At 44.2% G+C, this 14788-nt stretch overlaps 1 long non-coding RNA gene across 1 annotated transcript; it reads right to left on the bottom strand.

The window, feature by feature from the left end:
* Positions 1–98: 98 nt before the first annotated feature.
* LOC135225676 (uncharacterized) lies at positions 99–12750 on the bottom strand. Its single transcript, XR_010317065.1, has 4 exons — positions 12615–12750; positions 3090–3261; positions 1561–1737; positions 99–230 (listed from the first exon to the last, which is right to left on the bottom strand). It is a non-coding gene; the product is annotated as an uncharacterized LOC135225676 (long non-coding RNA).
* Between the last annotated feature and the right edge of the window lie 2038 nt (positions 12751–14788).

The following is a 14788-nucleotide window of genomic DNA, read 5'->3' as shown; positions in this document are numbered from 1 at the left end:
CCAAATATTTCTTCTTGCACGGAGAATCTTGGTCCACACTAATCTTTAATCTCCTGGGATGACGATGGAGATGAAGTCGGTAAGAGTTAATCTTGCATGCTGTGTCCTATGCTGCACTTTGATTTCTGAGGACCCCAGTACGTGAAATTTCTTGCAACTTACTCTGAATTTCCTTGAAAGATGTGTTCTACGGATAATCTCACTGTCGCCGCCAGCTGCCTGCTATGCACCTAGAATTAAGATTAAAAAAATTTATTGTTTCAAGTTTTACTGTTTCAAGTTTTGTGAAGTGTCTTTAGAAATTTGTGATTAAATTTGAGTGTTATTCATTAGTTCTTTCTTTGAAAGTTCCTAATTCGTTCTTTCTTACTCTCTTCAAAATTAAATTTAAAACAATTTTAGACTATGCACCTAAAATTATTTTCAAAACTATTTTAGGCCATTTCAAATTGTGTTTTTCTATTTAAAATTTGGTTATTACAAAATTTGTGAAAGTTTAAAATGACAAATTGTGAAAGTTTAAAATTCGTTCTTTATTACTCGCGTGAAAATTACCAGTTTCGAAATCCTTTTAAAAATTACTTAATTCAAAACCATTATAAGCTATTTCAAATTTTTTCTATTTATTACTTGTGATAGTTTAAAAGTTTAAAATTCGACAAACTTTGTGAAAGTTTAAAATTCGGTCTTACTCGAAAATTACGTTTCCAAATCCTTTAAAAAATTATTTAATATGAAAGTTACCGTAAGTTTAAAAAAAAAAACTATCCTCTTTATCTGCACCTTGTTAATAGTTATCTACAACTAAAGAAATTTCAGTTTAATTATGCAGTTACAACTCAAGAGACTTAAGTAAAAATATAATTCGTATAAATTAGTCAATAAAAATTTCAAAAAAAAACGTTATGACCAATCAAAGAACACCAGTATTTACAACAAACTGATATACTTTAAAAATGGCTATTTATAAAAAGATTCAATTCTTCTCACTGAGAAAGTTGTATCACTTACACATTAAGAATATCTTCCTTACTAAACCTTTAAAATCTAGTTACCTTAAAAAAAATTAGGAAAAAAAAATTGGGAAAGCTGGTAACCCTAAATCTATATAGCAAGTATATCTTTAAAACCTAAACGGTTCACTTACAATTTACCTGGTAACCCTAAAGCTATATAGCAAGCATATCTTTACAATTACTGAAAACCTAAACGGTACATTTAAAATTTACAGAGTACCCAAGCATATAAAAAGTGCTAAAATATTTAAGTGCTAAAAAATTCTTAAAACTTAACTGGACACATAGTTGAACGAGAAATATACTGGACCCATAATAGATTGAAAAATATACTTTAAATTATTGTAAACTAGATCCATAAATAAATATACTCAACACTGGGTAATCAAAATTTATTGTTAACTATATCCATAAATAAATATACTCAACACTAGGTAATCAAAATTTATTGTAAACTAGATCCATAAATAGATATACTCAACACTAGGTAATCAAAATTTAAAGTAACATCAAATAAGTACATTAACCTTCTAGTTGCACTCACCTTACAAATAGTCAAATCTTTCCCAAATCTGCCATTAGGTGTAGGTTAACCATTCACTTCAATTTTCCCAAGTCTTAATTCCAACCGTGATACTTGAATACTTTTAAAGGCCATTTGTAATTCAATTTCCCCACTAGGTTTGACAGATTGCTTCAACCACAATCACAGCATGCACACCTGGAAGAGAAATTGTTGACATAAAAGCAATTCTTACAAACCAGCACAAATGCATCACAAATATTAAGCCTTCTACAGTGAAGATCAGTTTTTCAAGTTAGCTATCTTGAATACCATAAAATATGAATTGACAAATAAAAAATGAATTAATAAATAAAGTAAATTCCTTGTCCTCTTCAAAAACCACCAAGTATCCTGGTCCTGTTCTTTACAGTTGCTCTCTCCAACTCTCAATTCTAAAGCTTGCAAGTTGAAATCAGTGGTCTCCCCCCTCCCTTTTCTGACTTTATAGTATAGGAAAATGAAACTTTCTAGTGCCGATAAATGAAATATCCATCTGCAAAGAAATAAGAATGTCCAGCAAGAAAATTTGCACAACTACCATCTATACCTTACAGAAAAACTGCCATGATATCTAGTTAAGAAAAACACCCCGACACTATCAACAAAAATCCACACAAATCGAAGCTTTTGGGAATTGCCATAATGCAAATGAAATTAACCTTCTTTATCAAACTCTCAATATTAGCATACCCTAACCTCTATGGAATTTCACTGCTTCTGCGCAAATGAAAAAGTTATATTAGGAGATGCAACTTCTATATATCCCAAGCAGCTACCCAATAAATTACAAAATGAAAAGCTTAAAAAGGCATAGGATACCTTTTATTAACCCCCTATATACAGGAATTTTTTATTAACCCCCTATATACAGCAATTGATAGCATAATAGATTTACAAAACTTAAGTTCCAACATTAAGTAAATGACTTTCACATGACAGCATACCCAGTTCCCCTTGCTAAAACTTAAACATTCTCAAATATCACAAATTATGCATTAATTGCAATCAATGACATAATTGGAACCATAATTAAAATTTTATACCGAAGAGTCTGTAATCAAAATTGCTGGTAGTTTTTTAAAGTATTTAAAAGATAATAATTGTTCCAAGTTGTGTCCAGATTTCCTTTAAAACTGCCATCAGCTGTAATACGACCAGGATGTTACTATTTAAGATTTAATAGCTGCTTCAGTCACTATTTAATTTCTACGCATGCTTCCCTCGTAGCTTTAACCACAGTCAAAATGCACACCTAAATAGATTTGTGGAATCTGTTACACATTACAAAAAACTAGCAAAGAGCACTTTATTAACTGAACATATCCAGCATCCTAAATCTAACCTTTTTTTTTTCAAAATACCTGTCTTTGATATCACAAAACTGCTCAATTATTCAAGCTCCGTAAAAGGAAGAGAGGGTATTAGATTAACAGCAGCACATCCCATTGTGATTTAGGTTTAAAGTTTATACAATTAGGGTTTTTAACAAGATTTCACAAAGCGCCTACTGTTGGTTGTATATTTCTCATCTTTGGGCAATCTTAACCCAATCCAGGTAGTTTTTCCTCCTCCATTGTCCATTAATATCCTTCCTTTTCAAAATTGCCAGTGAATTTCGTTACTGCTTATCCCAGTAGTCTACACCTATTTAATATCCGAGAAGGTAACTGTCGACACTGTCTGGAAAATAAAAATGCAAAATGTTGAGTGTGGTCAGCCGCTCAATAGTTTCATTCAACTGGCAATATATGAAACCAAATATTACATTTTTCTTAAGTATTCAGATTAAAATGTCAACCAAACATTAATTCCATAATTATTTGAAGAGTATACTTAACAGTAGGCATTTAATGTTGGTCAAGCTTTAGCAATTAAAAAGTGATCAAGCCGAATATTGTTCTAAATGTCTCATCTAATACTATACTCGTCCCTATAACCTTCGTAATTTATAGCTAAAACCCACGACTAATCAACAAGGAGAGTGAATGGAACCAGGTCTTGAAATTCCCCCACCAAGACCTCTCACCAGTTCACATCAGGTAACTGACCTAGGCGAAATTCCTGTCACAATCTCCTGATATTTACTTCAACTGACCTTCACAGAACTTCAAATACCATTTAGATACCAGGCAGATATTTCTTATTTACTGCATTCCATGTGTAGTATAACCCTAACGTTTATATGCAGGCAGCAATTTTCTTGTATTTCTTTGTAGTGCCGAAAGTAGTGAACCTCAGTCCGAAATTGCTTGATTTATTGATCATGACTTACTAAATATCAAGCAGTGCCAATACCTCAATTTCTAAAAACACTTATAATACTAATGCTCTCATTCTTGTGTACAAGAACCATATGGTAATTAGAAACCCTTTATAAAAATATCACTTATGTACAGAACGGCAAATAATCTGAAATATTACCTACCAGTATATAATAATTTCATGAAGTAAATAAGAAGAATCCTTATTCATAGACACTAAAAATTAAAGTTACTAAGAAAATGGGGCTAGGCAAAAGGAATAAATTAGTATCCTGAAACAAGGCCAAAAACCTGAACATTAACACCTTGCATAATGTATTTGTATTTTAAGAAAAATGGATTCATTACATTCTACATCTAATAACCTCAACAAACCTAGGAATTTAAAACTGGTAGTACCTGATTAAGGGCATGGATGCACCCAACCAAATCTAACCTATAATTCCCTTAATGTGTGCTTTCGCATTTGGTATAAATTTTGGTATAAAATATAGTCTGGGATTCTGGACCCCTTTGAAATTCTACATTTATGGAGGCCATAGCTGGACGGCTGATTTTTGGATGTATTTCACCTAACCTAGAGCACCTGGTCCTTATCTGCCGGGAGCAGTGAAGAGGTGAAAACCATAATGGATCCCCATAACCTAGGTCACTGTATATTAAGATGTGTTGCAAATTAGGTAGCAAATTAGGTCAATACTTTTACCTAACAATACCCTAACACAAAACCTTCAAAACCAAACAAGAGCAAAATAGTACAAAAATCTTCAGCTTCTCCTAGCAATGTATGAAGCAGCAAAAAATTTGAAATCTGATGTGAGTTCTGCTCAGACTGTCAGTAAAAAGCTTAGGTATTTACCTTTGACCTGAAATCTTTGTACCTCCTTGAAGGTATTCTTTCCTAAAGAGTTTAACTTCTAATTACAAGGACAAATAGTAGTACACAATTTCAGTTCAACAAAACCACAATTTTTCAGCCTACATTTAGTGAAAACTAAGAACCACTAAGTTACTGGAACCATTACTCAAAAATATCCCACAACCAATTTAAAACCAGACACCTCTTGAATCACAGCATATAAAACCGGACACCTCTTGAATCACAGCGTATAAAACCGGACACCTCTTGAATCACAACGTATAAAACCGGACACCTCTTGAATCACAGCGTATAAAATCGGACACCTCTTGAATCACAGCGTACAAAATCGGACACCTCTTGAATCACAGCGTATAAAATCGGACACCTCTTGAATCACAGCGTATAAAATCGGACACCTCTTGAAGTGTAGCATATAAAATCAGCACACCTCTTGAAGCGTAGCATATAAAATCAGAAACCTCTTGAAGCGTAGCATATAAAATCAAGACACCTCTTGAAGCATGGCATAAAATAAGACCACAAACAACGTATCCACAACTTATATTTTCAAATAATTTTCAGGTTCCCGCAATCTCTAATCCTTTAACTTAATAGTCGCTTAGGCTCAGAAATTATTTTGACTAATGGTAACTTCGAAATACACCACTAATAACAAAAAATAAGCCTTAAACTAAAGTTCAACGAAAGTTTTTCCAGTAGTTACAATACTTAAAAATAACAATTTGTCAAAAATTGTATTTTTCCTAACTATACAAACCCGAGGTCCTTTAATAATATGAATGTAACATGCGGCAGCTGGAACCGGTCGTAAGCTTCGAACAAGGAAGTTCGGTAGTTAACAGCTTGTGCGACAGTCAGCACACTGCCCGACTGGGAGGTGAAGAATCACTTTGCTTTAGGCACAGGAAAAACAAAGTGAGGGGTGGCATGAGGTGGGACTATGTATAAAGGACCTCAGGTTTCTATAGTTAGGAAAAATACAATTTTCGACAAATTGTTATTTGTTCCGATATGCAATACAAACCATCGGTCCTTTAACAATAGGAAGACTCACTTCTTGGTGGGTGGAATCCGAGTCAATGAACAGACTGGTGTTCGTCCAACCTTGATTCCCTCCCTGGTCGTAAGAGCAGAGGGAGGGATCCTGGCCTCTGCCCAATGATCGGGGTATGTACCACAGGATCAATGGTCAGACCTCTGGACCCAAGTAATAAGAGGGAGGCCAGCGTACCTCTTAAAACTAGCAAGCAAGAACTTGTTCCTATGGCAAGAGGCAACATGAAGTCATGGGTTTGTCTCTTGTTGGCTTCCACTCTCCCCCACCCCCCCACCACCCCTTGTTGCGGGAAGTGTTGGATAATCGCTCCTATCCCTAATGAAAGGGATAGGATGGAGCTCGGTCGAGTAGCTTACCTGCATCGGTCTCCTGTTCCAGCGTAGTGACGACCACGTCCCTCTGCCCACAGGTAGAGGGGGAGAAAAACATGAGGAAGAGAAGCCAGTCACACTCTCATTCACTCATCCATTCATGCAGTCACACAAGGATTCGATGCTGTTCTGTCTGCTCGGGTGCTGGGTAAGCTACACAACCTGTTGAGCAGCCACCACGGGTCCCAAGGAAAAAGTGTCCAAGGACCTGTGGGCTATATCCCGAAGGTAGAAGGAGGTGAAGGTGGTCTGGTTGGTCCAGACCCCCGCCTTCAGGACCTGCGCCACGGAGAAGTTCTTGCAGAACGCAAGGGAAGGACCAATGCCTCTGACTTCGTGGGCTCTCGGACGAAGGGTACGGATGTCATCGCTACCATCAGCTTCGTACGCCCTCCTGATCCCCTCACACAGCCAGAAAGAAAGTGTGTTCTTGGATATTTCTTTCTTGGTCACCCTGGTGCTGAGTTTTCTTCAGATAGTGCCTTAGCGCCCTCACAGGACAAAGCAGCATCTCATCCGCATCGTTGTCAGTGAAGTCCAATAGGGAGGGGATTGTGAATGACTCAAACCGGTCGTCAGGGACCGAAGGATTCTGAGTCTTCGATACGAAGTTCGGGACGAAATCGAGTGTCACAGATCCCCATCCCCTGGTATGCTTGACGTCGAAAGAAAGACCATGAAGTTCCCCTACTCTCTTTGCCGATGCCAGGGCCAGCAAGAAGAAGGTCTTGAGGGTCAGATCCCTGTCTGACGACTCTCGGAGTGGCTCGAAGAGACTTCGAGTCAGACTCCTAAGGACGAGAGTCACATCCCATCCCGGGGGCCTGAGTTCCCTGGGTGGGCAAGACCTCTCGAAGCTCCTCATGAGAAGGGAGATCTCGAACGAGTTAGAGATATCCACTCCCCTTAGTTTCAGGACTAGGGCCAAGGCGGCCCTGTATCCTTTGACTGTGGGGACGGAGAGGAGCTTCTCTCGGCGAAGAAAAACGAGGAAATCCGCTACCTGCTGAAGAGTGGCTCTGAGAGGAGATAGACCCCGTCTTCGACACCAACCACAGAAGACAGCCCACTTTCCCTGGTACACAGCTGCAGAGGACTGTCTGATATACCCAGCCATCTCTGTTGCTGCTCGGCGAGAAAAGCCTCTTGCTCGCAAGAGATGGTGGATAACAGCCAGCCGTGAAGACGAAGGGACTGGACTGACTGGTGGTACCGTTCCACGTGTGGCTGGCAGAGAAGGTTGTGCCAAGGGGGAATCTCTCTCGGTGCTTCCACAAGCAGAGCCAGCAGGTCCGGATACCAAATGGCCTGAGGCCATTTGGGATCCACCAGCATCATCCGGAGATTCGGGGTGACCAGCGCTCTGCTGATCACCTTGCGAATCAGACAGAATGGGGGAAAGGCGTAGACGAAGAGGTTGTCCCACGGGTGTTGAAGAGCGTCCTCTGCAGCTGCCCATGGGTCCGGCACAGCCGAGTAGAAAACCTGAAGTTTCCTGTTGTGCCGGGTGGCTAACAGATCTATGAGGATGCCCCCACAGGTTGAAGAGCCTTTCCGCCACGTCTGGGTGTAGGGACCATTTGGTCCCTATCACCTGATCCTGACGGCTGAGCTTGTCTGCTACTACATTCCTCTTGCCTGGAATGTAGTGAGCTGACAGCTCTACTCAGTGAGCCACGGCTCACTCGTGCACCTGCAACGTCAAGTGGTGCAATGGGAGGGACACTAGGCCCCCCTGTTTGTTAACGTATGCCGCTACTGTGGTGTTGTTGCACATCAACACTGCCGAGTGTCCCATCAGACAGTCCTGGAACTCTTGGAGAGTGAGAAACGCTGCCTTGAGCTCCAGTACGTTGATGTGAAGGTGCTTGTCGGGATGATCCCACACGCCTGCAGTCAGCAACTCATCCAGGTGTGTGCCCCATCCCTCGGTTGACGCGTCTCAAAACAGCAACATCAATGGGGGGGTGTGCGAAAAGGCACTCCTCTTATGAGGATCCTGTCGTCCAGCCACCAGGCTAGGTCCTGCCTCACCTCCTCCATGAGGGACACGGGGAAGTACGGCGGGTCTCTTGCCTGTGACCGACTCTCCTTTAGTCTCCACTGGAGAGACCGCAGGTGAAGACGCCCGTGAGGGACTAACTTCTCGAGTGACGACAGGTGGCCGATCACGACCTGCCACTGCTGTGCTGGTTGTTCCCGCCGAGACAGGAACTGGTTGGCTGCCTCCCTGAATCTGCTGATCCGCGAGTCTGCGGGGAAGACTCGCCCTGCTACCGTATCGATCAGCATACCCAGGTACTTCATCCTCTGCTTGGGCTCGAGATCTGACTTCTCGAAGTTTACCACGATCCCCAGATTGAGGCAGAACTCGAGGAGTCGATCCCTGTCCCGTAGCAACTGCGAGCGGGAACTCGCCAGGACTAACCAGTCATCGAGATACCTCAAAAGACGTATCCCTGATGAGTGGGCCCAAGCAGACACCAGAGTGAACACTCACATGAACACCTGTGGGGTGGTTGAGAGACCAAAGCAAAGTGCCCTGAATTGGTACACCGTCCCGTCGAGGATGAAGCAGAGGTACTTCATGGAGGATTGATGAACGGGTATCTGGAAATACGCGTCCTTCAAGAAGTCGTGCTGTCTCCAATTGGTACACCGTCCCGTCGAGGATGAAGCAGAGGTACTTCCTGGAGGATTGATGAACGGGTATCTGGAAATACGCGTCCTTCAAGAAGAGCGTGCTGTCTCCATCGTAAACCAAGACTGGCGAACGAATCGGTTCAGGGGAGAGAGATCTATCACTGGGCGTCAGCCCCCCGAAGACTTCTCCACCAGGAAAAGATGGCTGCAGAAGCCCGGTGACCGATCCCTGATGATCTCCACAGCTCCTTTGCTCAGCATGGCTTGGACTTCCTGCCGAAGTGCTACGTCCTTGGATGATCCGGAAACGTAAGTCTGAAGGTGGACGGGTTGGAGGTGAGGGGTGGCCGAGACTCGAAGGGTAGTAGATACCCCTCCCGAAGGACATCTACTATCCAGGTCTCCGCTCCATAGTGCTGCCAAGTTGCCCAATGGCTCGCCAGGCAACCCCCCACTTCCGGTAGCAGGTGAGGGGGAACACCGACCCTAGCGTTTCCCACCTCTCTTCGACTTTTTCTTCCCAGCTCCCCCTCGTGAGAAGGTGGGCTGGGAGGAGGGCTGGTGACGGTCGCTCCTTGAAGAAGTCAAAGGCAGAGTCTTTCCTCTGGGCTTCGACGATGCGATCGTCTTGGCTGCAGAGGAAGTACTAACTAAACTCTTGGGCTTGACCGCAGTAGCTCGAGGCTGCCCAGACGCCTTCAAGACTGCCTGGTGGACTAAACTGTCACTGTCGTCAGTGCGCCGTTGTTCCACCGCAGCATCCATCATCTCTCCTGGGAAGAGAGAGGGGGAACTCTGCACCGGTCCGTTGTGAAGACCCAGAGCCACCTCACGCCCAGCCGCCCTGGTCACTCGGGTGAGGACTGCGTCCCTACACCGAAGAACCAGGTTGGCCCATAGGTTTGCCGTCTGGTGGGCTAGGTAGGAAATGGCTCTACCTCCAGACTGGCACAGTCTCCCGAAAGCCGGGTCACCTTCAGGAGTGATGTTCCCCAAGGTAGCCGCGACCTTAGACACTGTGAGGGACCACAGGCCTAGTCAGGAGACTGCTTGGAATGCCGCCATGGCAGTCGATTCCAAGGCGAGTGCCTCTTGCTGCGAGAACCATAGGTTCTCCAACAAGAGCTGCTGCAGAGACACCCCCAGAGTTAGCCTACCTAGCTCCAGGTTCACCTGTTTGGGCGGCATAGGGTCCTCCAATGGCACATAGAATCTTCTCTGTCGCAGTAAAGGAGGGAGAAGTAGCTTCGAAGACCTGCCAGACCATAGCGAACCCTCCTGTCCGGAGATGAGAGCGTCCACCTGGCTCAGCACTGAGTCAGCCAGAGCAGATCACAACAGACCCACCGTCGTCCTGGGTTCCTTCTTAGGACCCCAGAACAACTCGAGCCTGGATGTAGGCTCAGAAGGTGGGAGCGGCGATCCTTCCCCGAGGTCATTGTGCTGACGAATCAGCGCAATAACCTCCGAAAACGACCTATGGATCTCTGGAGTGACATGCGTCCTGTGAGTCGGACCATCAAGTCCCTCCAGCAAGAGTGCCTCCCGAGACCCTCCTCCTTCAGGAGGAGGAACTGCAACAGACCCCTCCTGGTCTCCTCTGGCCAATTGCGCATACGATCTGGTCGGTCCTAAGACCGTGCTAGGCTCGTAGGGCGTCGTGGTGGGGCCGTGAGGAGCGCGCTCCCCATGATCACTCCGGTTCGCCTCGCTCTTCCTGGTGTAACCCGAGGAAGTTGAAGGGATCAGAGAGGAAGACCTGACACTCCCTTCCCCCTCGCCCACTGGCAGAACCGGCGTGCTTGGGGGGCTGCAGGCGATCGCCAACCCGCAGTGGCGATCGAGCTGCAGGCCTGGTTGCGCGCTCTCCAGAGGAGAGCAGCTGGACAGAGAACAGCGGCTCCGGTCCCGAGCATCAGAGGAGCTGCTGCTGGTCCCCCTACCCTCACCAGTCTTCCGCTCCGTGCCTCAGTCCTGGCACCGAGCGAACTCAGAAGCCTGAGCCTTGGCTGTACTGTCACCCGCGGGCAACCGCACACCCGTACCTCTCGAGAACGAGAGGCCAAGACGGAACCTGATGTGGCGGCAGAGCCCCTAGCACCAGGTGAGGAGGTACCGGTGTTAGCCGGTACCCCTCTGGTCCCCATCTTCTTCCTTGAGGAAGGAGAGACGGACCCCGCTCCCGAAGGAGCGGGAGGACCAGCAAAAGACCCCCTGTCACACCGGAGTGAGACGGGCCCTTAGAAGTTCCCGAAGGTGACTTCTTAGGGGAGGAGGAGGTGGCCTTCTTCTTCCTCGGCTGTGAAGCCTTGGAAGTCGAAGGGGAAGAGGCGGCAGCAGACGATGACGAAGAAGACAAAGAAGACGACGACGACACCTTCCTCCTCTTCCTCTTCTTCTTCATCAGCTTCCTCAGGACAGTCGTCAGGTCCTCCATCCAGGACGGAGCCGGGGCAGTTGCCGAAGCAACACGGCCGAGCTGCACCTGTCCAGAAGGACCTGCGACTGGAGCAGCAACACCACGGGCAGGAACGACGTCGGCAGGGGTTGGTCAAGGTACGGTAGGAGGCGGGGCAGTGGCCAGTGACATCCTGGGTACTGGCGGCAGGTCCAGGGGCGAGCTCTTGGGGCACCGGAAGTCAGGGGCTGAGGCGAGAGCGGCAAACCCGGGCGGCGGTGTCACGACCCTCCTCGGAATACCTGGGAGCAGCGCCTGAACAGCAGCTGAAGGTGTTACCATAGTCACATGTTGAGTGCACACAAGGTGAGGAGGGGCGGCATACCCCGGGGTCGAGATGGTGGTGGTAGTGGTGGTTACCGGACCATGCGTTACCGGTGCAGAGCCACTCGCCAGGTGATGCAACAGCCCCCGAACACTCTGTGTCCCCTGGATACACAGCGAGAACCAAACCTGGCCGAGGTCGTCACCCGCGGCAGGCACACCTGAGGAGGCAAAGGTCGGGTTAGTAGGGGGGGTTCCCCCTCGCCCGGGAGGGGACAGGTCCTACCCCGAGCAAACGGAAGACCCCGAGTACAACTGAATGTCGGGATATCTCGCCCCCTCCTCTACGCTCGACGGATTGGGCGAAGAGAAGGAGCGAGAAACCCCCCCCCCCAACTCTGAAGGGGAAGGAGCCAAACGCGGGAGTTGAGATGGAGGAAGGAAAGAAAACAACGTGTCCGGGACCATGGGAGTAGCTGGAGAACTCTCCGATGACTCCCTGGCAGGCTTACGTCGCTTCCTATCGTGCCCACTGTTCCTCCGACCACAAACAACAAATATCACAGGGCTCGGTGCGAGAGCATTCGCTCCCCCGACACCGAGCACATAATTCATGAGGGTCAACCTCAGGAAAGGAGCGGAAGGCCCCACACCAGGGCATAGTCTGCGGATGATGGGGGGGGGCGTGGGGAACTCTCCAGCTCACGAGAATCCATAATATTAACAAAAAAACAAAATGCACAAGTACTCTCAGTATTTTGACACAAGCACACTAGTATTAGAGAGCAAACCAAAGTTTTGAAGATCCAAAGCATATGACGAAAGGCGGGCAGAGAGAAGTGGAGAACACGTCTGTCACCAAGCGCGGCCGAAAGCAAAGTGGATTTTTCACCTCCCAGTCGCACGGTGTGCTGACTGTCGGACAAGCAGTTAACTACCGAACTCCCTTGTTCGAAGCTTACGACCGGTTCCAGCTGCCGCAAGTTACATTCCTATTGGTAAAGGGCCGATGGTTTGTATTGCGTATCGGAACAAATGGCTTCCACTAAGGACTTGTGTAAAAGATAGATGTAAACCGCATCACCAAAATACTTACATTGAACCATGGCGGTTATACTTTGCTTCCCATTCGTCTACAAATTCCAATCCAAAGCCACCAGAATTTGGTTAAAACTAAACGAAATACACACGAAACACATGCAATTGTACACTCCTTGAACGCTCCATACTAGATGAGCTAGAGACGGTATTCCAAGGAAGAAAGGAAATCAAAGAGGAACTCTTTACTCTCTTCTCCTTGTGAGACAAATAACGCCATCTGTGTTTAGTTTTTATGATCATTGTTATATTGAAGATTAAAGAAAAAAATAATTCCATCGCACACTAAACAGGCAGCTGAAAAGTAAATTCATGATAGAAAACTTACTTGTTTGCAATTCCCTAATTGTCTTTATATTATTCAATTACAGAATATTTACGCAAAGGTTAGCGAATTATTAGGGCATTCATCAATTATTGATCAACATTCATAAGACCAAGTAAAAGTGATATCGGAAGGTGTAAAATTGAAAAAAATATGATAATTGTTTATTGAATGCATTTCCATTTACCGAAATACACACTAGCTGTCACGTAATATTCTTTAATCATCAATATAAAAAAAGTTGACATATTACTCTTACAATAATTTTCTCAGTACGAATTCTGTGGGCTATATATGAAAAAGGGTTTAATTTTGGGTCACCATATATGTTTCTTGAAACCAAAAAAATATCCGTCTTCACTATTTTTTTTTTCAAAATGTTTGAAAACTCAAAACCATCACCTATTTTTTTATTATTATTATTTTAGGAGACATATCTGCCTCGTTAACAAAGTTTTTTTTTTTTCAGACAATCTTAATATGAACTGAAAAATTCAACGTGTTATATCTTGGAAACTTTAGGTATCTTAAAGTCTTAGTACTTCTTTTGACCTCAGCAATGAATTATAACATAGTAGATGGTAGTAAGAGACCATCATGAGAATTTCTTCATTTAACTTTAGACCTGTAATATGAAATGTTCATTGTGTGATTGAGCCGTGTGAAATTTCGGACATGGTTTGTTCACAAGTGACATGGTTGCCTGTGTAACAAAAGGATTTTTTAGGCTTATTGATTAGATACCATAATTTGAAGCGTGTCTGTTGTCACAATGAAAAATAAATTAACTGAAAACCATATTTTAATAGTCTTCAACAACATTTTAAGAAACAGAGCGACATGATTAACAGGATGATATGACGTAAAATGGCGCGGGGCTCTGAATTAAGCTCAAAAGCTAAAATATCAACTTGCCCGATTTTCATTACCTGGTAATCACTGTATTTCTAGTTTCGAAACAGGTAATAGGTATCACCATTTGACCTATCACAAGGGCTGATGCTTGAGAGACCTTTTGGTAAGGTGGCTTTTCTTTAAAAAAGAAAAAAAAAACTAGCTGGGCAATTTCCTTCCCTGCAACAAAATGGTGGTGGGTTTATTTGCATTGATGCAAAATTGATTCTCAGCATTTCTGTATAATCGGTTGTTACTTTCTAATTGATAATGGGGATACCGTGGATAGATTGTTTAGCTAAGATTCACCGTTTGAGGGAGGATCACATTAATAAATGTGTAATAACTTCTGGTGACTTCAGTGCCCATCCACAATCAAGATATGGTGAAGAGCTTATTCAAGTTTACAATGAATGTAACTATCGTGTAGCTGGTGTGCAATTGCTGCTACGGGATACTTTCACTTTGGTGGGCGATGCTCCTGGCCACACTCGTTGGCTAGATCATGCAACTTGTTCCCCCTTTCTGATAAGTAAGTTTCAGGGGATCAAAGTGAATCATGACCTAACTGGATCCTACTACGATTCATTGTGTTTCCATCAATTTGTCTTAGAATTTTAGAATTGAATAGTGATAAATTGTACATTTCTAAATAAAGATGACAACTTTGTTAAAACAGAAAGTTCTTTAAAGCGTATACCCTTGCCACTGGAATCCTTTTCACGTAGAGATCATATGTGTCGAAATTTGGAACACAGATCATTAAAACGTGATCATTGATGGGGAATGAATTGGTAAATGACTGTCACCGAGAGGCAAGTGATAATTATAAATGTTGGAGGGACGACGGTAAACCCAGCCATGGTCCCATTTTTGGGGAAAAGGTGTGTTCAAGATAACGGTTTAAGTGGGCTTTAGAATACTATAAAAGGCAAAAGGAAATCATCGTAAAT

Source organism: Macrobrachium nipponense, chromosome 13, assembly GCF_015104395.2.
Source record: "Macrobrachium nipponense isolate FS-2020 chromosome 13, ASM1510439v2, whole genome shotgun sequence".
NCBI lineage: Eukaryota > Metazoa > Arthropoda > Malacostraca > Decapoda > Palaemonidae > Macrobrachium > Macrobrachium nipponense.
The sequence above is the reverse complement of the archived record's forward strand: the minus strand, read 5'-3'. Positions and strand labels throughout refer to the sequence as shown.